Here is a 21,892-nt window from a genome sequence, read left to right as displayed (position 1 = left end):
CCGCTTTTTTTACCTTCGAATATTTTGTTTTTCCGATTTTTTTTTTTTTTTTTTTTTTTTTTTTTTTTTATTGTTGATACGCGCAGTTTAGTTTCACGTGCAGGCGATTTCCTGCATCACGTGTTCTGTCGCATTAATCTCCTGTTCTTTGAAATTGCTTTTTTTTTATTTGCCGCCCTTTTGTTTTAAATATGAACTTACTTCTAACGCGTGCACAAATAAAAGAAGACCTTGGAGTCCAGAACTAATTAACATATAATGATATTTTTCTTGCGCTCCAAAATGCACGACACAAGTGCACAAGAGGGTCAAAGCGGCACGAGGGTGATGCGGCACGTTGCGGGAAAAACAGACGCGGACAAAATTAAGCCACCACTTAAGAGAAAAGTATCGAGCTACTTTAGGCGGTAATCGGACGGTGCTCTCCTTGGTCCGGCGAAGGGGATATAGTCCGTGTGTATACTCTAGCCTTTACCCTCGACATGGGCGTATTCAGCAGCTAGCTTGTCTTACTTTGGGGGTAAATAACTTTTGTCTAGGCCGACGGAAGGGTCGTGTCTCTGTGCGAGAGCACGTGAATGCATCGCAAGCACTTACGCGTCGGTCAGTTTATGTGGTTTCCAGGATAAATTTATGGGGGTGCGCGAGCGCGGAAGAGGGAAATCTCTCGGTCATATATTGTACAAATTGGACGCGGGCCTCGTGAAAATGCGACGCAATGGTGTGACGGAATTTCCGCCATTTGTAACGCCACTGACCGTCGGTCTCGAGAATTCGCGGCCGATTGAACTCATATCCCCCCGTCGTTCTAGCGACGAGTCAATTCGATTTGCATTAATTTATTTATGCGCGATATATATTACTGAAATTATATATTACTTCAAAATGTACAAAAATTTAATTTGTTTAAAAAGTAACTTTGTTTTGTCACATTAAAAACTAGTTTTCCAACTAAATCTATTTCCGTGTCGTTAAATTGTTTTTTTTTCTACATTAATTTTTATAACGCGTGAAAAAAGCTAACACAATGAACGGGGCTGCGCGTTATAATACATCACGTGCTTTTTCGCGATTATGAATCAACGAAATCTCTCTCGTTGGAAGCGCGGACGACAACGCACGCATGCACAAATGCACGCGGGCGTTCGTAATGCAATATATTCGCGTTCCCTCGTGCGCGTTGTTCATTACTTAAGTCCGCACCCGGTATATACTACACGCGCGCACATCCCTTCGTTGCACATATCCAGTCTACCAGGACTAATGCACCGCACGGCCAAATGTTCACTGCGATTTGAATGTCAGGAGGGAGCGGGTGTGGATGTGAGAGGGGAACAGTTAAGTACCCCGGTAGTTAACGCGTATCTCGTCGTAACTTTCGCACCGACCGTTAACTTCCCTTGTAAGCCTCCGGAGGCTTGTTAAACTAACGTTTTATTGCCATTTATTCCGTCGTCGCTGTTGAATAACATCAAATTCTATGCAAACGTTACGTACCTGCGCAGTAATTTACACACACACACACATACATTTGTGTATTTTTCACAGTTGCTTTACTTTCGCGGACAGGCCTCAAAAATGACCTACGAGGTGTCAGACAGACTGGGTCTGTGAGACCCACGCGATTTTAATACTCGAATATCTTCGCAAAAAATTGTCTGTTCGCGAAGGGTTAAAATTAATTTTACATATTTTTATATTGTCTCTTTTTCGTTCTCTCTTTTCTTTCTTTTTCTACAACATGTACTCCATATATTAAGCAATTTTTTGACGATTAAAAAGTTCAAATCATTCGAATCGTCGTGTTTATTTATAATCCCCGATCCGTTTTATATTACATTCTTTCCTGAGCGACAGAGAAATCGCGGAAATGCGCGTTTAAAATCGAACGATACTTGATTCTTTAAACGACTGTTAACTCAACGAGACAAATTATGGGAGGACACGTGCGCCAAATCGAGATTGTAATTTTAATGGCACGACGAATGGCAGCGCGAACCGATTATCGCTGATTTAATTAACCCCGGGGGCTCTATTTCGCTCAAAGCGAATGGGGTATCCTGTGTTTCGTCACCAACATAAATTCAGTCAGCAGGTTGATTCGCTAATGTCTGCACAGACATAATGTCTCTACATCGAATCCTTTTATTCTTCTTGCCGATGTGTTATATTTGTATTGCATTTGTCGTTTTTAAATTCGGAGAATGGTTTTATACACAAATTTTATAACAAACGTATTTTAAAGAGAGACGCGATATTAAAACTGCGCTATGCTTTGAAAAATTATTTACTTGAAAAAAAATTTTTCAGAAAATAATAGACAAATAAAACGATTTGTTTTTGATATTTATTTGAAAAACGGTGATCGATATTTGTCAGGATTTTAATCTCGACTTTTTCGAAAGACACGCAATTCTTTACAAAATGGCAACTCGGATTCGCATCATCGCTTCTGTCCAGCAAACGAGCGAATTTCCGGCGAAGAAATTTCATGCGAGCGTCACGTGCTCGCTTACGATCTGACAAATGACACTCCGTGATTCTCGGTTTGCTCTGAGGGCGGACGGGATACGACGACGTATCGTTTCGGCGGCTCCATTTTCTTTCCGGCCCTTCTTCCACGCACAATAACTGTTTTTCTTCCCTTTCTCGTGGCAGCGTCGGGCCGACCCCTCTCTTTGTGCGTGCTCGTCGTTTTCGCTCGACTGATTTTTCAGATTCCGTGGAATCATCACCGTTTCGCCCTTTGCTTTTCCTTTCGCGAGCGCTCGCATAAAAATTGCCACCGGAACCGGATCCCGGATGCGTCGAGCAGGGGTGTCGTCGGATTCGAGAAATGGGCCTTCGCGCACCCTCTAACATCCGTCGTTTGTATCGGTCTTGTCTAAGGCAGGGGACAGAAATCAGATCGAGACCTAATTAATTTCTACTTCGACACAAATGACGTCACAACAATCTTCTTCGCGTAAAATTTTGCAATATTGAAATCCGTTAGCGCGTTCAAGAGAAAATAAAATTATTCTAGCGCGTTATTTGTTGATTTATTTTTTCTTGAAATTTTTTTTTAAAGTTTCGATCATTTTGTAGAATTTTAGTTTCTAAAATTTTTTATGTACGATCACACCTACAGGGGATAACGCGCGTTAACTGCCAAAAGAGCGAACGATCGAATTAACTTACTTCGTGTCTCTCGTGATAAAAAAATCCTTTCAACAATTCGTGCACGTAATCCAATTACTTCTATATCGAAAACGCGAAATAACATGGAGATTGCACGAAGAAAGATTGGATCGCAGTTTAATTCCCTACGAGAGAGTACGCGGTCGTACGACCGCACGCATTAGATACAGACGATTTTTTATGGTGATTTCGATGCGCGCTATCTTCCGCCTGACAACCCCCCTCCCCTCCCCCGCGTACACAATTGAGAATTTGTCAAATCATCCTCGACTGCGCGTATAAGGGCTCGTTCTATTGTCCTCTCCTTGTTAAAGGGCTTCGCGATGTATTCGCGCACCGATGCCCCCTCCCCCTTTTTCTCTTACCGCGGGGAGAACAAGTCATAAACTATATGAGGTAGAAACATCTCGATGTTCGCGCCACAGCTAGTTACGCTGTAAAACATCTAATGCATTCTGTTTTTAGTCGACGTGATGCAAATATTTTGGTTCACTTTTATTGACACTTCTCTGACAAAACTCGCGCCTTTCTCTCGCGCCGCGAGAGAACCCGGGATAATATATCCGCGGTTGTAACTCTCGGCAGTAACCGCTTCTCGGAGCAAAAATATTTGCTTCCCGTGTCTTCTCGTTTCTCTCTTTCTCGAGAAACCTTTCGAAGAAATAGACGCTATCGGGACAGCCGCAGCTACGAACGATCGAAACCTCTCACAGAAATGAATTTATTCCGGAATTTATTTCCGCGGCTTGATGTCAGCCCGACGATAAATCATCTCGACGGAGAGATGATCCTCTGCTGTAACATCGTTCTGCGAGCGAAACAATTTTTCTTCACGCGATTTCAAATTTGTCTTGTTTTTGTAATATAAAGTTATTATTACACATAAAGCGGCAAATTTTTATTCGAACTCTTTTGCAAAGACAGATGTTTTATTTTATACAAAAAATTGCTCGGTACGTGGTGTGTGTATATTGTAGAAAAAAAGAGGGAGAAGAGAGAGATACAGAAAGAGACAGATTAAAAATGATAAAAAAGTGAATTTTAAAATTTTATCTAAAAATAAATATATTAAACTAACATTTAAAGATTTAAATTTTACGAGTTTTAATTTTCTAGAAGCTTCTGTGACCTAACGTTCTCGAAAAAATATATATATATTCGTTTTACGAAGTTATTATTCTGTTCCCGTCGGTTACCGCAGCGTTGGAGGAACGCAATTAGTGTAATTTTCTATCTAATGTTAATTAAGGATCACAAAATTTATCTCTCTGCTCGCGAAATTCTCCCGCGAAACGTCTTTCGGGAGACATAGTCGCACCGTGTCCGTTTCACTTAAGCGTGAACGACGTAATCAGCGCACGAGAACGGCAAAATGTTGGCGCGGTCGCCGGGATCGGACCAGTTTTCGGTGATGCGAGCTTCCCGGGGGATGGGAAGTTGCCCGGAATTGACAGGAACCGAGCGCGAAAGGAGGGAGAGAGTGCCCGGGGCACTGGCTCCAGACCCCCTGGCGCCGTCGCGACGCTTCCCAGCTTTTGGCAAAACACATCCTATCCCGTCGCGTCCCGGTCCCGAGGGCGCCTGGCTTTTTTATGGTTACCGCCGCTAGTTTCGCAGCACCCATGGATTCCTCCATAAAATCTCGTCTTCTCTTCTCGCTCGACGTCCCGACAATCTACCTTTCTTCCCTTTCGCCCCTCCCTCATTGTCCCCGCTTCCTGATGTTTCTTTGCCCGCTTCTTTACAGAGGCCCGTACCATCGTCTTAATAGTGGAGATGTAACTTCCTCCGATACGCAAGGAAGTCGTCAAATTTTATTTCCTCACGATACGATTTTTATTATTCTCGTGCTATCGATTATGTCCGGAGGTTATTAGCAAGAAAGAGACAAATTTGTTTCTCTCTCTCTCTCTCTATCTCTCTCTCTCTCTCTTTCTCTTTAGTAAGCTTTTCCGACAGTAACAAGTAAACAAAAGTTTTCGAGAGTTTCACAAGAGTTGCAAATTAATTTTTAACGTTTTGCCCGGCAGTGTTAAAGCTTTGAAATGTTTCTGTCAAATTGTTTCTCACTCGCTCGTATTGCGCGACTCGCTCGAACACCAAACTGAGAGACAACACCGATTCTTCAGGATGCAATAAAGATGACAATAAATATGAAAACGGATAGTCTCGACGATCTCGATTTTTCTTTCTGGACGAATCTATCGCTCCTCGAGTATCGCTGTTCGCCATTCGTATTACGTTCCGTCGCCGTGATATAATGTGTACAAAGTGCCATGGGAAACTTTTCTCATTGCCTCTCGCCCGAGCTCCCTCCAGAAAAATTTTATCGCTTACCGAGTAGATTTGATGCTGTCTCTTCGCAAAGAATTATTTTCATCTCGCGCGCGGGGAAATGAGTTATCTCGAGCTCCCTTACACTTAATCGAAGAAAACAAACGGATTCGTCTATTGACTCCTAGCGTTTCGCTCTGCGAGAAATGAGGAAAATTTGCGGAAATATACTTCCGTAGAAAACGCACACGCAGACTCGTGCGCAGAAAAAAATGCTATATATTACATTTCAAGTAAATATCAAGTAAATAAGAAGTTTATTCATCCGCAAATATGTGTGTCACAAAAAATGTTTGCAAGCACACTTAATTTGTTCAAAATATATTCTAAATCCTAATTAGCTTAATACAAATTACTTTTTTATGTACTTTTTTATATACTTTAAATATTATTAAAATTCAAAGAATTAGAAATAAAATAGAGAAATCTAGTTATGTTTTGTGTTAAGACTTCTACAAGTTGCGACAGATAAGAAAAAAAATTAGAGAAACATTTATTGAAGTTTTTTTTAATTCTTCGTGAACTGACAGAGACTCAGTCAAAACTTTCAAACCCCGGTTTCTCTAGTTAAAATTAGTTTTTTTTTTTAACGCTTATATCTTCGAAGCTACTAGAGAGTTTTCAAATTAATTTTTTTTTATAGACGCAGAATCGTTCGAACTTTTGATTCAAAAAAGAAATGGAAAAAATATTGATTTTTCGTGGAGATGTTTAATTTTTAAAGTCGCGCGTGGATCTCACAGACCCAATCAGTCCAACCAGCAGGTTGTTTTGAAATTCAGTCCACGAGGGGTTAAAATTATATCTTTGTACAATAAAAAAAAAAAGCGTGTGCGCGTCGAAGTGTGGTTTAGACCAACGTTGTTTCTACTTCTTGTGTTATCACGTAGGTAGCACCACGTGGAAATTACTCGTGCGAAAGTCGGTCGGTAAAGTAGTAGAACGTGGCTGCAAGCGCGCGGCGCCGGAAGTCTATCTTCACCTCCGTACGGTAAAATCCCCCGTAAACGGGGGATGAAAATTTGTATTGTACAAAACGTGACTCTCTCACTGGCAATCGTCCAGCCCCATCTCCCTCTTCTATCTTCGCTCGTTTTAGTTCTCCTGGCACCGATGCCGGGAGAACGATAAAAGGAAATTTATCGCGCGTCCCGTATATAGATATGTGTGTCACGCATCTCGTTTTATATGGGTTCTCCCTTGTTCCCATTTTAGCGAAGACACCGAGTCTTGCGTCGGTGTTTTGATTCACGAAGATGCGCGCTTTGAAATTTGATTCTCATACTCTGGCTGTTCCAGAGGATAATTTAATTCTCAGAATGTGGAAGTAGCGCGTGCGCGCGCGCGCGGCAAAACACGCTATATATCGTGTGCGTCAAAGTATGTTTTTTTTTATTTCAACAGAAATATCGAGTAATTGTCTATGGAATATTATAACGAGAGACTTTGAGAAAGAAATTTAATAACTTGAGCGAGATAGTGACGTAGTATACATGATCTTATCTCTCTGTCTCGCTTCTATTCGTCATGCGCGTACACAATTTAGTAAAAACAAAAGAAAAACTTGTAAACAGTTTTATTTTAACGTGTATCAGTTTCGCGTATCAGTTTGTTGAAAAAGTGTTTTGTAGAATTTATTGTACACCTTACCGTCAACCTCCGCAGGTGTTAATGAAAAGTTGAAAGCGCGCCTACGCGTCGAATGAGAAAAAAGAGAGGGGAACGACATCTGGAAAATCAGCCTTGTTTTGACGCCGACGCGGCAGGCACGCGCGGAATGCGCGAGCGAGTGAATTACGTTAACGTGGGCGACTGAGTAGCGTAACGATTCGCCGTTGCATTCTTTTCTCCTTTTTTAGCTCTTTGCCAGTTCTTCCGTCGGCGACACGTGACCTGCCGCAGCGTCGTTACAACGGCCCATCTGTATGGACCTCGCGTCGTCGCATCAATGTGTGTCCCCACAGTCGGACTTGCGCCGTTCATTTCTCACAAAAATATCCTAGATAGTTTGTTTCTTTTTTTTTTTAATGAAAAAAAAACGCAATAGCAGTAAAGGACAGTAAAGTAAAAAAAAAAAAAAAAAAAGAATGACTGTGTGTGTGAAACAAAAAGTTGACTGGAATACGGCGCATTTGTCTTGTTTATTTTACTTGTTTATTTTCCTTCTCACGAAAAATTAATATAAATTTATTTTTAATTAGAAAGAGGAAAAAATAAAACGATGGTTTGTTATTTATGTTTTTTTTTTTTTTTTAACGAATAAGAGTTATATCTTTCGTCTTATATCTTTCAAGTTTTATTAAAGATTGTTCCTGACTAGTTGTTAAAGAATGTTTCTGTGCTTCGTGTTTCGTTTCGATGCGTGTAGAAATTTCCGGAATTATTAACACACGCATTGTTATTGATGATCCTGTCGGTACATTCATGATACAAAGTGATAAGACAATCTCGTTGAAGGTTTTCTATCCACAGAAGGAAATGTACACGGCCACTTCCTCGAGATAAATTTCGAACGATAACACTCCGAGTTCGCTTGTCATTATTTTACGCAATAATGCTTTGTTGATGCGGTTTCGAATATGCATGGTTTTCAATTTTTTGAAAACAAAGCAGGAACACAAATTCGAATAATAGTTGACGATACACACGTCTGACATTAGCGGAGTTGTTTTCCGCGAAAACATCCGTCGCGCGCGTGACGCATTATTACAAATTGCGCGAAGAATTTATTTTCACCGACGTTATGTTTTTGCGATCGATAAGGAAAAAAACTTTTCAGAAAAAACTTGCGCTTTCCAAACGGAATATAAAAAGAGCCGTTATCGGTGTTGTAAGGTCGCATATGCGATAAGACTTTGAGCGTTTCTCGTGTGTCAAGCAGCTCGTATTGCTTGGATTACGTACTACGAGAGAGCCTGCGGCCTCTCTCTGGAAGGAGACAGGCATGACCAAATTTGGCGCGGTCTCGCTCTCTTGCTCCAGTCTCGCTGTAGGAAGTTCGGCGTTTTTAACCCCCGCGGCACGTGTGTGCGCGTACAAAGAGATCGCATCCACAGATCAAAGTGCAGTCTGAGATGACGACTCCGGTGCGTTTTTTTATTCGCGAACGAAGTCGCGTATTAAATAATCCGCGCGGCACATTGCGCCTGCACCATTTTTTTTTTTTTTTTTTTCTAGAAAAAAAGAACAGTTTTTGTTATTTCTGTCGACAACACAGAGACACGTTAGAAAGAAAAACTTTGTTGGAACCTTGTTACAAGGTGACAAACCATTCTACTTAGCTCACTCTGGCGTAATCGTTATTTTTACTGATGAACGATGGTTGTTGATTGTTTCAACGCCGCATGAATTTGCCGACAGATTCGTCTCTACATTCTAAATGCCGTAAATTTAGAACAACTCCCGCTTTCTGGTGGTTATGGATTTTGGAGATGGTATTTTTGGTGTGAGAGAAAGAGAGAGAAAGAGAGAGAGAGAGAGAGAGACGCGCGTTTGTTTAGATCGGTTATTTGCATCGACGTGAAAAGGGATGTGCACATCGCGCTCGATGCCACCTGATTAGAGCTAATAAATTGAATATTTCCAAATACAGTTTTGACCTGTTAATCTTTGTCGATTCTTATTGACACAAAATTGAAGTAAAAATATATTCTCGCGGAGGATATCGTTGTTTTTAACGAGCGCAGAAAAAGAACATTGCGAGGAAATTAAATCAGTCCGCGATAAAATCATCTCTCTCGACGTCGGTGAAACTATCCCAAAAAAAAGCACAATTCGAAAAACGACAGGACAGAATTAAAGTTTCTCGAAATATTTGAAACACGCGTGCACGAAGAGAGCGAAATATAATCAAAATCAAAAATTTAGACGAGAAAACTTGTTATCAAGACTGTTTTTAAACGCCCTGAGAAACACCGTTGTATTCAGATATACTTCTCGTAATGATTAATTAATACAAATTAATATAAGTTTGTTCCCGTTGAGAAGGTTTTGTTTTTTAATCTCATATGTTTCGTACATCCTTTTTTTTTTTTTAAAAAAAAATCAAATTCAATCGGACATCTTGGGGCGGCCACCGCGCGAAGTGCCACTCGCGTTTCCGTTCGAGCCGGCACTGGCGCCCGCCCGCCACCGCGGCCCGTCGTCGGCGCTGGAACGACAGGAACGACGGAACCGGGAACGGCCGAGTCTCAAGAGTGTATCGGACGTAGTGCCTGTGTGCTCCGAAAAGTGATAAATTGATTTCGTGCGACGGGATACGGACCCGGTCGCGCATCTATGGATATTCGTCGCGGTGAGTACCGACCCGACACTCGCAACGGCAAATTCGGCCGGCGGGCGATTAAAACACGCGGCTGTCTAATATTGATTTTTCCGCGCGCCGTGATTTCCTTATTACGGTTGATGGGCGTGCTGCTGCCCTCGATGCCGATCTCCGCGTATCTCCGCTCGACCGTGCACGTTCGCGATCCTTTTAAATCGCCTCGTGCAGACTTTTTTTTTCCCGTCTCTGTCATGTAATTCTCGTGTCACTTCAAGTTTCGCCGTCGAATGCGAGATCGCGTAATCGCGAACGAAACTAACCTCAAAAAAACGCGACCAGACGACGTCGGTGCCGACGGCGGGTAGCAGGACCTGTCCGTGTCTCTCCCGAAATAGAGATGAATCACAACACACGGACGAGCGCCGTTGACAGGTCGTCGCAATGTAACAATTCTCGCGACGATGTGTACGAGCGACTTGTGTGTACACACGCACACACAACATGCATGTGCGTGTGTGTATCTGCATTAGGTGTGTTGTGTGTACGTGCGTGCGAGGTTCTCGCCTTCTTATTGATATCCGGTTGGCTTTCGTTTCGGTTAAATGCGCGACGTGCCAAAACAATAGGCTTCTAGAAAATCAATAAGCAGACCTTACGAGAGAACGTTAAATAGGGAAACTCGGCATGCTGTCGAAAGCGAAAATCTTGGCTCGCTTCGACACACCAGTGTGTCGCGACTCGATGACTCGTCCCCGACGAGTTGTTTTTCTCAAGCTTGTTGAAAAGCAAGCCACAGCTGTACTCCAAATTCTGTCGAACTTTTCCTTTTGATTGTTCTCGATCTATTATTCTTGATGCTCGATTTAGGGCGCAAAAAAAAAAAAAAAAAACGAGACTAAAATTCGCTCGCGCTTGTCAACATTTCCACTTTCGCGCGGCAAAAATTTTCAGAATTACAAATATATACACGTATAATAGAGCTTTGGTGTAACGACTTTTATTTACATTTTCATCGAATTCATTTTCAATATCTGGTTGAGCAGAATTTGTTTTTGTTCATGCGTATTGTTCATGCAAAATACGATCTACATGCTCAGTATGTAACTATACTGCTCGGGTATATTCAATTGCGGATAAATGAATTATGATGCAATTAAGAAAATTGATCAGGAATGATAATGGGCCTTTAAATTAAATAAAAAGATAAAAATGAATGAAGGCCAATAGGAGTTTGAACAAGGTTGATTGTATTTTTTTTTTTAATTTTTGATTTGTGTGCGCGCGCGCGCGCGTGTGTGTGTATATATGGACACATTGTATTGATAAAAACTGTATTTCCCGGTCGAAACATTTGCAATCTGTTCGTAATAATAAAAAATTTTTAAAAACACACAACCGACTGTATTCGAACTCCTATTGGACTGTTTTTACTATTTTTTTTTTTTTTTTTTTTTTAATAGAATTAAAATGGAGATTGAAATCAACCAATGTTCAAGATCAATTTTCAAACAGAATTCCTTTGATTCTACTCTTATGAATCATTTTACACGCAATATCTCGTAATACACCGCATGATGAATTTGTTTTCAAAGAATCGAAGCATTTTTGCCGAGTCTGTGTGAGTGTGAAATCACGCGTTTTTTTCCTATATCTTTAATTCAAAGTTTGCAGCACAAACCAGTTTCTGTATTTTTATTTAATTTGATGACTTCGAAGGTGACGCTTTCACCGAGTCGATTAATTTTCTCTGTTTTCTGTGTATCTCTCGACGACTTCGCTGCTTCGCGAATAATCGCGTCACATGTGTGTGCCTATGTTAAAAAGCAACGTGTAATCGAGGTTACATATATACCACGAAGTCTATCAAACCCGTCACGCTTGAACGGATTGACAAATCTCAACGCTTCCCGGATCGAACGTTGCAAAAAACAATTGCAAATGCGTCGGATATATATATATAATTTTTTTATTACTTTTTCGAATATTACACGTTTATTCGTGTTCGTGTCTCCCGTCGTTACATGAAAAAAAAAAAGATTGCTAGAATAGCGAGAAAAAGTTATTAAGCTTGTTGGAAAATTTTTGTTTTGCCAACAAAAAACGTTTTGTTGCGCCAACAAAAAATTCAATGGACTCGACAAATTGTTCGTGACTGGCCGCGCAATAGCAAAACTTTTGTCCGTGACAAAAACAATAATTTTTTTGTTTTTTAAGGCAACAGAGTTCGTTAAAAGAAACGATTAATGAATAATTATTTGCATTGTATTCCCCCGCTTCGTGATGCGACTTAATTGAAAGCGACGTTAATTGAAACGATATATAGCGCGGCGACAAATCTCAATTTACGAATTCATCACGTGCACGACATTTGAGCACCCAATTATCCAAATACACTGGCCCCCATTGATATGGAAGCGCGTTTTCGTGTCTTGATATGCGGCGCTGCGAGACTAATCAAAAATTACATCCCTCGCAATTACAACGCTTATTAGGCTATAATTGCAACGAAGGAATATTATTTCAGGTGAATGACACGCGGGAATATTTTTTTTTTTTTTTTTTTTATGACGAGCGGAACACAATACGAAGTAATGAAAAAAACAAAAACCCACCTCTCATCGCTTACAGAAAACTCGCGTTTGTTTAACTGAACACGCGCACGTGTCGTTTGCTTAGAAAGTAGTAAAACGTACGGGACTACTACGCCAATCCATCGAAATATATGCTACTGCGCGCGGCGAGTTTTCTCATCAGCTTGTGCAAACGTATTAAAACTTGACATCACGTGTAAACTCGCGCGAGCGCGTGCTTGTCATTTTTCTTGCGAACGATTTTTTTGCAAAATGACACAGTTCCGCTTTTACAATATTTGTACGAGTCTTGACACGCCCGACTTAAAAATATCGAATTCCGAAGAAAAACCGATCGCACTCGTTTCGTGCATCGCATTTTTAGTTTCGTTTTTGCATCTTCCTTCGGACAACAAAGAGAGTTGAAAACAATTCAACGTCAGCACTCGAGACTCTAAGATTTTTTTTTCTGTGCAAAATAAAAAAAACTCAACTTTCTTCTTAATATAATTACAATCGATTTGCCGAAGACGCCGATCGAAGATCGGAGAAAACTGACTTCGACCCGCGTCGTTCGTGAGATCGTATCCCCGACGATGCTCGGCGATGTCGCCGTCTGCGACGAAGCCCGCTTAAAAAAAAAAAAAAAAAAAAAGTACAGTTCCGGTACATAAGCCGTGTATAAATAGTCGTGCGTCCGGTGCGTGTGTACGGTGCGCGTGCAGTCGTCGTATGCCGAACGATTCAAAATTAGTATCACGACCCTCTCTTCTCTTCTTGTGCGTGGGACACGCGCACGTATGCACAAACGTCGTACGTCAGAGTCTGCGTGCGTGCGCATTTTCCTCGAAGATTTGTAATGGAGCGCGAAGGAGACGACCGACTTATGCACGCGAGAATGACGCGTAATCAAACGAACTCGTGGCGTCATCGCCGCCACGAGAGAGAGATTACGCATGTGCGCTTTGCGGATATGCTGCGCTCGGGTGGCGTTTCGTTGATAAAAGTACGTTTGAAGGCCGCGTGTGGTGTATATGCGCGCACACGGACACGCGCGCGCGCGCGCGCGAAGCGAAAATGTATATTTTGAATATTACATTATTATTGTTTATTTAGGGAACATCTGTGAGAGAGTCGCAAAATGTTCAAAATATTTTCTAAATAATTGAGTTGTCGGAACGTTTTTTAATTGCTGCCGTAAAGTGCGGCTCGGTGTTTTTTTTTCTTTTTTTTTTTTTTTTTGCAATTTTCCGCTTTCAGTCGCGCGGTTCGATCGATTCCTTTCTTCCTGTTTGAAAATCCAGATGCAGCACGGATTGATGGAAAACAAAGCCGCGCTCGGTGGGCATTCGACTCTCTCCCGACTTCTCTCTCTGTAGAGAAAAGTATCCGCGCGCTGTTTGTCCCTCGTTAGGGCTCACTTCTTTTCCACTCCTTCAGCACGTACCCTGCGGTCACTCGACGGTATTATTGAATTCTTCGATGCGACGCGCGATGACAAAAAAACACGTCGCTCACAATTTCTAAAATTATCGGTTTAACACAATTCGCTTTTAAATAATTTCGCACTTACCTCCACTTATTTGTTTCAGTCCTTGTTTTGGAGAATCTTCAAGTTTTCTTTTTTAAAAAGTCTGAAAAAAATAGAAGTCGGTTCCGTGAGAAAAAAAATATTCTCGTATTATCTCGCGAAAGAATATTTCAGGACAAGAAATGTGTCTCGGACGGATTTCCCGCCGATTCAGGAAAATCTTTCACATTCACGCGTCGGCCGAATTTCTCGATAACGCGTGTATTTCTCTTCCCGTCGCAAATTCGTCGTTAGACATGCGCTTTGGGTGTCGGTTTATTGCGCACCTGTCCTTCGACGCGTCTTTATTTCTTGAGAAGGATTTTTCTTCACGGCGAAGATCGTCGAGCGAGACGGGAAGGCAAAGCGACGTTCTTCTCCCCACGTTCATCCGTCGCATTTAATCCAAGACCACCCTTGTTTGCGCGGTTTTGGGTTACAACGCGTCTAATGGATTATCCTTACATTCTGCTCCGAGACACCTTCCATTCCGCGCCGTCGTTTCCAAATGGACGCGCACGCGCCAAACATAAAAATAACAATATAATTCCGATATTTACCGAACTTATTAGGAGATTTTACCGCGCGCGATCGATCTCCGGACGTGGAGAGATCGCCGGGGGATGGATATTGTAGCGACCGCGATGTGTATTGTCGACTCGACCATTTTGCCCTTTTACGTGTTGTCAGCGTGTTCGGATGATATTACAAAGATCGTCGTTGTCGTCGTCGTCGTCGTCGTCGTCGTCGTCGTCGTCGTTGTCATCGTCGCGGGAATAACTCGAAGAACTTCATATCGAGATACTTTTTGCGAGATTATGTAAATTCGTGCAAAAATGTTTGCAAATTCGAGTTTAGATTATAGCTCTCACGTTTCTACGCGACACGATGTTGTCGTCATCTCTCTCGAAACGAGAGAATCTATTAGTTATTAAATTAATTTTAATTAATTGAAGATCCGCTTAAGTGGAATAACAAATTAAAAGATAAATTTTGAAGCCCCAATTGTCCGAATTAATTTTACAACAACTTTTATGAGAAGTGTGTGAAAAAAATTATCGCGCGTAAAATTCGAAAACTTTGACTTGTGTGACGAATATTACATCTATGAGGGAATAAATTTTCATTACACGTTACATGTACTTTTCTTTTTTGTCGAGTATCACGAAGAATTTGCTTTTTGCGCCGTGTTGCAATTCAGATTGCATTACGCTTTTCGTAACAATCTCTCTCTCATCCCGCGAACCTGCCAAGTCATTACGGCGAACGAGGATCTTTCACGAACCGATGCGCGGGAGGCAGCGCGGGACAGGACGATTCATTGGATTTATGACCATTATGATCCTCGCATAACCTACGTGTGCAACAACCCCATTACAGGATTATACGTTACGACTGGCACGGCGCGGCACTTTATTAGTTGTCTCTTGTATCATTTTTACGACGATCGAGATATTTTATTGCGCATTATTCGCCGCGGCATATTACGCGAAATCATTTGTCAGGTAACGAGCGAGCCGAGAAGGACATCTTCTCTCTCTCTCTCTCTCTCTTTTTCTCATCTCTTTGTAGTTTTAATTCTGCATTTTTTATTATGCGCAGCTTTTATACGCGGTCTTTCTTTCTCTCTTCTCGTGGTTTTATCTAGTGATAAAATTATTCAATTGAAAATTAAAAATAGACCTAGAAAATTGATCCTTTGTGAGATTTCAAAGATACTAGTTGGACTGACTGGGTTTGTGAGACCCGCGTGACTTTAAAATTAAACATCTCCGCGAAAAGTCTTCTTTTTTTCAATTTTTTTTTTTTTAATCGAAAGTTTGACCGATTTTGCGTCGATAAAAAAAAAACTAATTTTTACTAGAGACATCGATGCGTAATTTTTGGGTCTGGGAGATCCATGTCAGTTCACAAAAAGTTAAAATAGATCTAGAAGCCGTGGTCCATCGAACGTGGAATTAACGAAACTAGAAGTTCTTCCGGGTATTATTTCAATTTTTGTGTCTGAAGCTTGTTCTTCAATTAATTGTTCAATTGAACTTATTTCGTAACGCTATGAAAAACTATATGTTTTACAATAAAACAATAGTAGTAGTTGCGGTGTTTTTATTTCATCGATCTTCGCCAGAAAATACAATATTGAATTTTATCCTCACGTCGCGCTCTGGTGGAGTTTAACGAGACATCAGCGAAGTGAATGCCATGTGTAACTAAGAAAATACATTTCAGACAAGTTTCCTTGCGGACGAGATTAGAAGCGCGGTAGGTACAATATAAATTCCGCAAGTCGCAACTCAATTTCTCTCTCTTTCTCTCTCTCTCTCTTTCTCTCTCTCTCTCTCTCTCTCTGCCGTCTCGTTCTCGGTTGTCGTAATACGATACTCATTTCGTCATCGTTCGTCGTGTGTCCGTAATACGTATCATAATTTAAGGCAGCGACTGCATACAATCGCCCACTTGTTTACATATCGCGCGCTCTGCATGTGTCGTAATTGACGCACTTGTTAATTTCGAACGACCGCGCGCTCAATTATATACGCGCGCTTGCTGCAGAGAATTTCAGAGCGGCGCAGATGTAGAGAGAAAGAAAGAGAGAGAAAGAGAGAGAGAGAGAGAGAGAGGAGAGAGAGAGAGAGAGAGACTCCTCCCTCGCGTTTCGTTAATAATCGCGCAAAGAAATTTGGGGACAGAGTAGTTCATTAATTAATAGTCAAAGCGGCAGCATCGATCTTTTACCTGCGCCGCTATATCGCGGTGTAATTAATATCGCTTAAATCCCGACATGTGGTCACAATCGAACATTATCACCGCGACGATTCCGCCTTTACAAAATTACAACGGTTCCGGCGGCTGTAAATACGCGATGTTGTGGTTATCGACGGATCATTGGTCGTTTGGTTCTAATTTTGTATATACGGCAAGAGTGCGAGCAAGCAATGTCAAATAAATTTTTCTACTGTAATTGCGTGGAAAAAAAAAAAAAAAAAAACATAACAGAAGTTTTAAAAAAAGTGTGTGAGTATTTTTATACACACCAAATAATCCTCAATTAAATCGTCGAGAGAAAATTGTCTTTTATTTTTCTTTTCAATTTATTTTCCAACGTGAAAAATATCGCGCGTTGTACCGTGCAAAAATGCAATTTTTTATTAGCAGCTTTTCGAACGAAACGAGCACGTAAGTTACACATCGATTTATCTTCCGATGTACGCGAGCGTTTGTTATCGCTTTGCAGATTTTTTTTCTAATTATTATAAAGAAGCGACGATGCGCGAGGGACTTAAGATGTCAACAACGATCCATCTTGTCCTATTTTCGTTTCGCGGGACGTGATAAATTTCATGCGGGAATACGGCCCAAATAGTATAGATGGGACCCCCGCATGTGACACGTGTGCCACACCCTCGAACCCGTTGTCGTCGGTGAGACGAGTGACCTCGGCTTTCCGCATCCCCGAAGTCGAGAATGGATTCCAGTTCCGCTTCTGGGGGAGTGCACACACCTAACATCCCTCTACCCTTCCGCCTCCAGCATTCACCTATCTGCCTTGCCTCCTTCTGCATAGAATGTCCATATACGCGGTGGTTAGGACAACCGCGGTGACGAGAGATAGGGGCGTGTGTACATGTGTGTGCGTGTATGTATGCATGTGTGCATGTGCATGTGCATGTGTGTGTGTGTATGTGTGTGTGTGTGTGTGCGAAATAGAATCTCGAACTCTCATTGCGCGTATTACGTGTACCGGACCCGGGGGGTGGCAGAGAGAGGAGAGGGTCAAAGTCGCGGAACGAGAGGGTGCGGATGTGTGCGTGGGTTACATGCAGCCAGCATCAGTGGAGCGTCTCGGCGTCGGAGGCGCCAAAGCGTCGCGGCGCCACCCTCGGCGCCCGCCATAACGCCGCCAGCACTCTCTCACCCCCTTCTGGCCTTCTCTCGGCTCTCTCGCGTGTCTCTCCCCGCTTTTCCCCGTCTCTTTCTTTCTCTCTGTCGAGATCTCGCTTCCCTTCGCGTCTCTTTACCTTCTTCTTTCTCTCGGTTTCGGCGCGTCCGAAATTTGCGAAAATCTTCGAGGCGCCGTTCTCTCTTCCCCTCTTCTTCTCGCGCCGGCCATCGTTCTTTCGAAGAAGAAGTCGTCGAGAATTTTTCTTCCAGCACACGACATCGTTCTTGGAACTTTTATTTCTCTCTTTTCTCGCGACGACACGTGCCGGGCCACGTTCCGTGAGTGTTCGCGAGGGTTAAGTCAAGGCAGTGTTTCGCGGAAAAACTTCTTCCCCGCGTAGTTATCTAGATCTTTATGAAGACTCGGAAGAAACTTGGGGTAGAATTTAGATAGCATAATTAATCAGGAACGAGAGAGCTTCATTGTGTAATTCGGATGATTAAAGATCCGAGTTCTTAAAAAAATAATGTATTTACGTATTTTAGATTGAAAACGTTGTTGATGCAATATACATATAAGATAAAAAAAAAGAAAATTTAAGATTAAGATTGAACTTTTATTTGTGAACGTGTGCTCATAATCTCGTTGCTTTCAATCGAATTTCAGATATGCACAACTGACCATTGATTGACGAGAACGGAATATAAAAACGCGGATATCGGTAATCGCGCGTGCACACAGCCAGGAAGACAAATCAGGCAACTGGCGTGAAAAAAAAAAAAAAAAAAAAAAAATAAATAAAACAGCAACGACGAAGCAGTGGTAAGTAGCAAAGCGTTCACTTCCGGTTTACGTAAATCGTCTCACTTTCTACGAGGAGAAGAAGAACCTCGTAAAAGAGCCGCATCCTTCGTCGCTTCTTCGGCGTGAGTCAGACGAATCGTGAAAATGTCCGTTGCTGTGCCCCACGCAAGTGCCATAAACTTACTCCCTCCGTTTTATTCGTGAATTCCCCGTTTCTCCCTTTCCCCTTGCAAGATCCCGAATTTATCTCCAGTTTCCGGGGCGAGTTTTCCTCGCCTCGCGCTCAATATGGAATATTTCTGGGCCATAAGCCCGAAAACATAATACTTAATTGCGACCAATGTGGCCCGTAAAATTTGAATAGGCATTTTGGGATCGTGGGATGTAGGGGGGGGGAGGGGGGATGAAAAGAGAAGAGGCGCGTCTCTTCTCGTGAGCGCGATCACTTTGAGGACGTGATAATTGCGCGCTGCACCTGTATTATTCAATCGAGGCCAACTCTGTTTTTCAATAAACAACAGGCGTTATTTTGATTTTTGTTATTTGTTGCCTGAACGTTGCGGTTAAAAGATATCCATCTTGTGTAAGAATAAACGACTGAACGGCTCATCGGCAAATGGCGTTAAACGTCGACGTTTGGTCGTCTCCATCTGACCAATTCGCTCTCGCGACTTCCCCCCTCGCGTTATCTTTAATCTCCATTCTGCGGTTCGTGCAATCTGCGCATCTGTCCGCTGGACCGAATTCGACAGCGGTTGTGTCGACGGGGCGAGGGGGAGGGGAATCGGACGTCGCGCGCTCATTGCCGAATGTCTGTTGTCCGTTTCATCTTCGATCGTTTCGGAACACACGTGTATCGACGTTGCGAAATTGTTTACTCTTGCTAACGTAAGAAGTGAAAACCAACTCTCTCTCTCTCTTTCGTCAAAAAACGTTTCTTTCCCCTCTCTATCGTTTTTCTTATTTTCTGCTTGTGTAGAAATTCAAAACGAGTTCACGTCAGTATATTTATTTTTCACGGATGAAAAAGTTCAGCATTTGAATTTGCGACGCAAGTAACGCGCGCGACAACAATTCGCGTCGTGGATTGATGAGTAAAAATTGCGAGAGAGAGAGAGAGAGAGAGAGAGAGAGAGAAAGAGAAAATTTTCGGGACACTCGAATTCCGCGCAGTAGCGCGAACATATCGATGGCCCGAAGTACGTTATATGGTCCAGACATTTTGGCGCCGAACTTACAAGCGTGTTAGCAGCCGCCTGACACACACCGAAAACTGCAAACAACCAGCTCGAGTCCCGACAACACTTGTTCTACTCGCGTGTAGATTTATACGACAGGTTGAACGTATGACATTCGTTGCCACTTTTGATCGTCGTAACTTTTGTTATCGCGACCGTTTTCACGCGCGTTTCTCTCCGCGCGCGAGAATCACCATTTGCAAATACAACATTTTCACGTCTCTCTTCTGGTTTTTTTTTTTTTTTTTTTTTTTTTTTTTATACACCGCAAACATACAAGCGACAATTTTCGAGGAGATTCGAGTTTAATTTAAAAACAACAACGCGCGACGTCACACTCGCGCGATGTAACGTAAGCGAGAGGAAACGATCTTATCTTTGACGTGACAGAGTTTCAAAATTTCGTTTGTTTCGAAGAGATATTTATCCCATTGTTTTCGACGCGCATCTCGCGTCGGCGAACGTTTGCTTTTAACGCGCGCACCGTGTATTAACGTTGTTAAAACGGTAATGAAACCTCTCTTCCTACTGGTTTGGTACGGTCGCGTAACAATTTCGCGTAAGAGGATCTTCTCCTCGTATAATTGGCAGCCATAAAACTTTTCCGGCCGTAAATCGTTGTCGGACGAGCGTTGCATTTTCGAGGACTGACCGCGCGCGAGTCCGAGGGTAACTCGAATCGACAGGCGCATTGTCAGGCCGATTAATCGAACGATAAGTTTCACCGTATATGGAGAGAGTGATTGACGCCACCACGATAAGGGTTGATGGCCGAGAGAAGAGAGGGGAGGCTAGAGAGATATACGGAGCAAGTTTTGTACGCACGAGCTCGCCGGAGCGCGACATGACGAACAAAAAGAAAAGCAGAGAAGGAGAGAGAGAGAGAGAGAGAGAGAAAGATAGAGAGACACTTTGAGGGGTAGATCCTTAATTCATCTCGGACGAAAGCCATCCTCTGTTTTCCATCCCCCACTGCCATCAACGCGCTCGGCTTTCCGTCACTTCCTCCGTCACAATTGCGAAGCAAGAGAACACGTGATGCACGCGGGTGTCCCACCAGAAAGCTTCCTAAATCCATTTAGCGCCAATAGAGCTTTAATTAATGCATCAAATGCTCGTCGAGTTTTGTTACAACAAGACGTTCGGCTTGTACAAATTTCACTTTACCAAACTTTCCACGCTTAACAAATCTCGCAACAAAAACTTAACGTCATATATTTGTTTTTTTATCTAAAAACAATTTTAACCTAATTAATTACGTAGGTTCGAAACACTCGAGAATCGCAATAACATTCTGTTACAAAATCAATATTCATTTTTTTTAATGCACAAACACACGTACGAGCGCTGCGACCGCGTCAACAAAATAAACACATTTTCATCGAGTTGTAATAATGCGACAACGCGACCCAACGCGACGCTGATGGCGAAAATATCGCATCAGCTGTGCGCAGAAAATTCACGGTCTACTCCCCGGTGTTCGAGTTTGATTTTTTTTTTTTGTTGGTTTTGTTGCGAGAAAAAAGCACGGCGATGTTTTGCAAGCGGTTTATGGTCAGCAGCCGCTCGCCGCCGCTTCCGGACGTGAGTGGCGCTCGCTGCATAAATTGCCTGTACATCTCAATTCACCCCCCGGGACGGTGACCATTCTCTTACACGTCGTGCTCCTGAGTGACACTCCCCATCCTCTCTCTCTCTCTCTCTCTCTCTCTCTCTCTCTCCCATCGCAGGAGACCTCCCGCCTGCAGACTCACATTATCATCCCTTCGTGCGCCCTCGTCTCACCCCTCCGTGTTTCTCTCCGCACGAGCCTGTTTCGAATCTTTCTCTTCGTAATCTGAGAAAATGATTAGATTGGAGCTTGCGCAGAGAACTGGTTTTTAAAAAAAAAAAAAAACCACGCGTGAAAATTGAACACATTTAACGCTTTCGACACGTGAAAAAATAATATTGCTCAAACTCGCCATTTGACATTTTTCAATTACGTAAATTTGTTCTTATTTTACTGCGCGATATTTTTTGCAGTTTTTTTTTTTTTTTTTTTTTTTT

General features: G+C 42.3%; 1 protein-coding gene across 2 annotated transcripts in view; it reads left to right on the top strand.

The window, feature by feature from the left end:
• The first annotated feature begins 9,695 nt into the window (after nt 1-9,695).
• Nucleotides 9,696-21,892, top strand: part of LOC109860348 (talin-1) — a 42,948-nt gene continuing 30,751 nt past the window's right edge. The window contains exons 1-2 of one of the 2 annotated variants that reach the window (XM_020439381.1): nt 9,696-9,808; nt 18,468-18,623. The gene's annotated coding sequence lies outside the window, so the exon portion shown is untranslated. The remainder of the gene's footprint in view (nt 9,809-18,467; nt 18,624-21,892) is intronic. The other variant, XM_020439384.1, reaches the window with a different exon arrangement.

This window comes from Pseudomyrmex gracilis, unplaced genomic scaffold (genome assembly GCF_002006095.1).
Source record: "Pseudomyrmex gracilis isolate BER0280 unplaced genomic scaffold, ASM200609v1 scaffold_7, whole genome shotgun sequence".
Taxonomy (NCBI): Eukaryota; Metazoa; Arthropoda; class Insecta; order Hymenoptera; family Formicidae; genus Pseudomyrmex; species Pseudomyrmex gracilis.
Note: the sequence above shows the minus strand (reverse complement) of the source record. Positions and strands in the feature narration are given on the sequence as shown.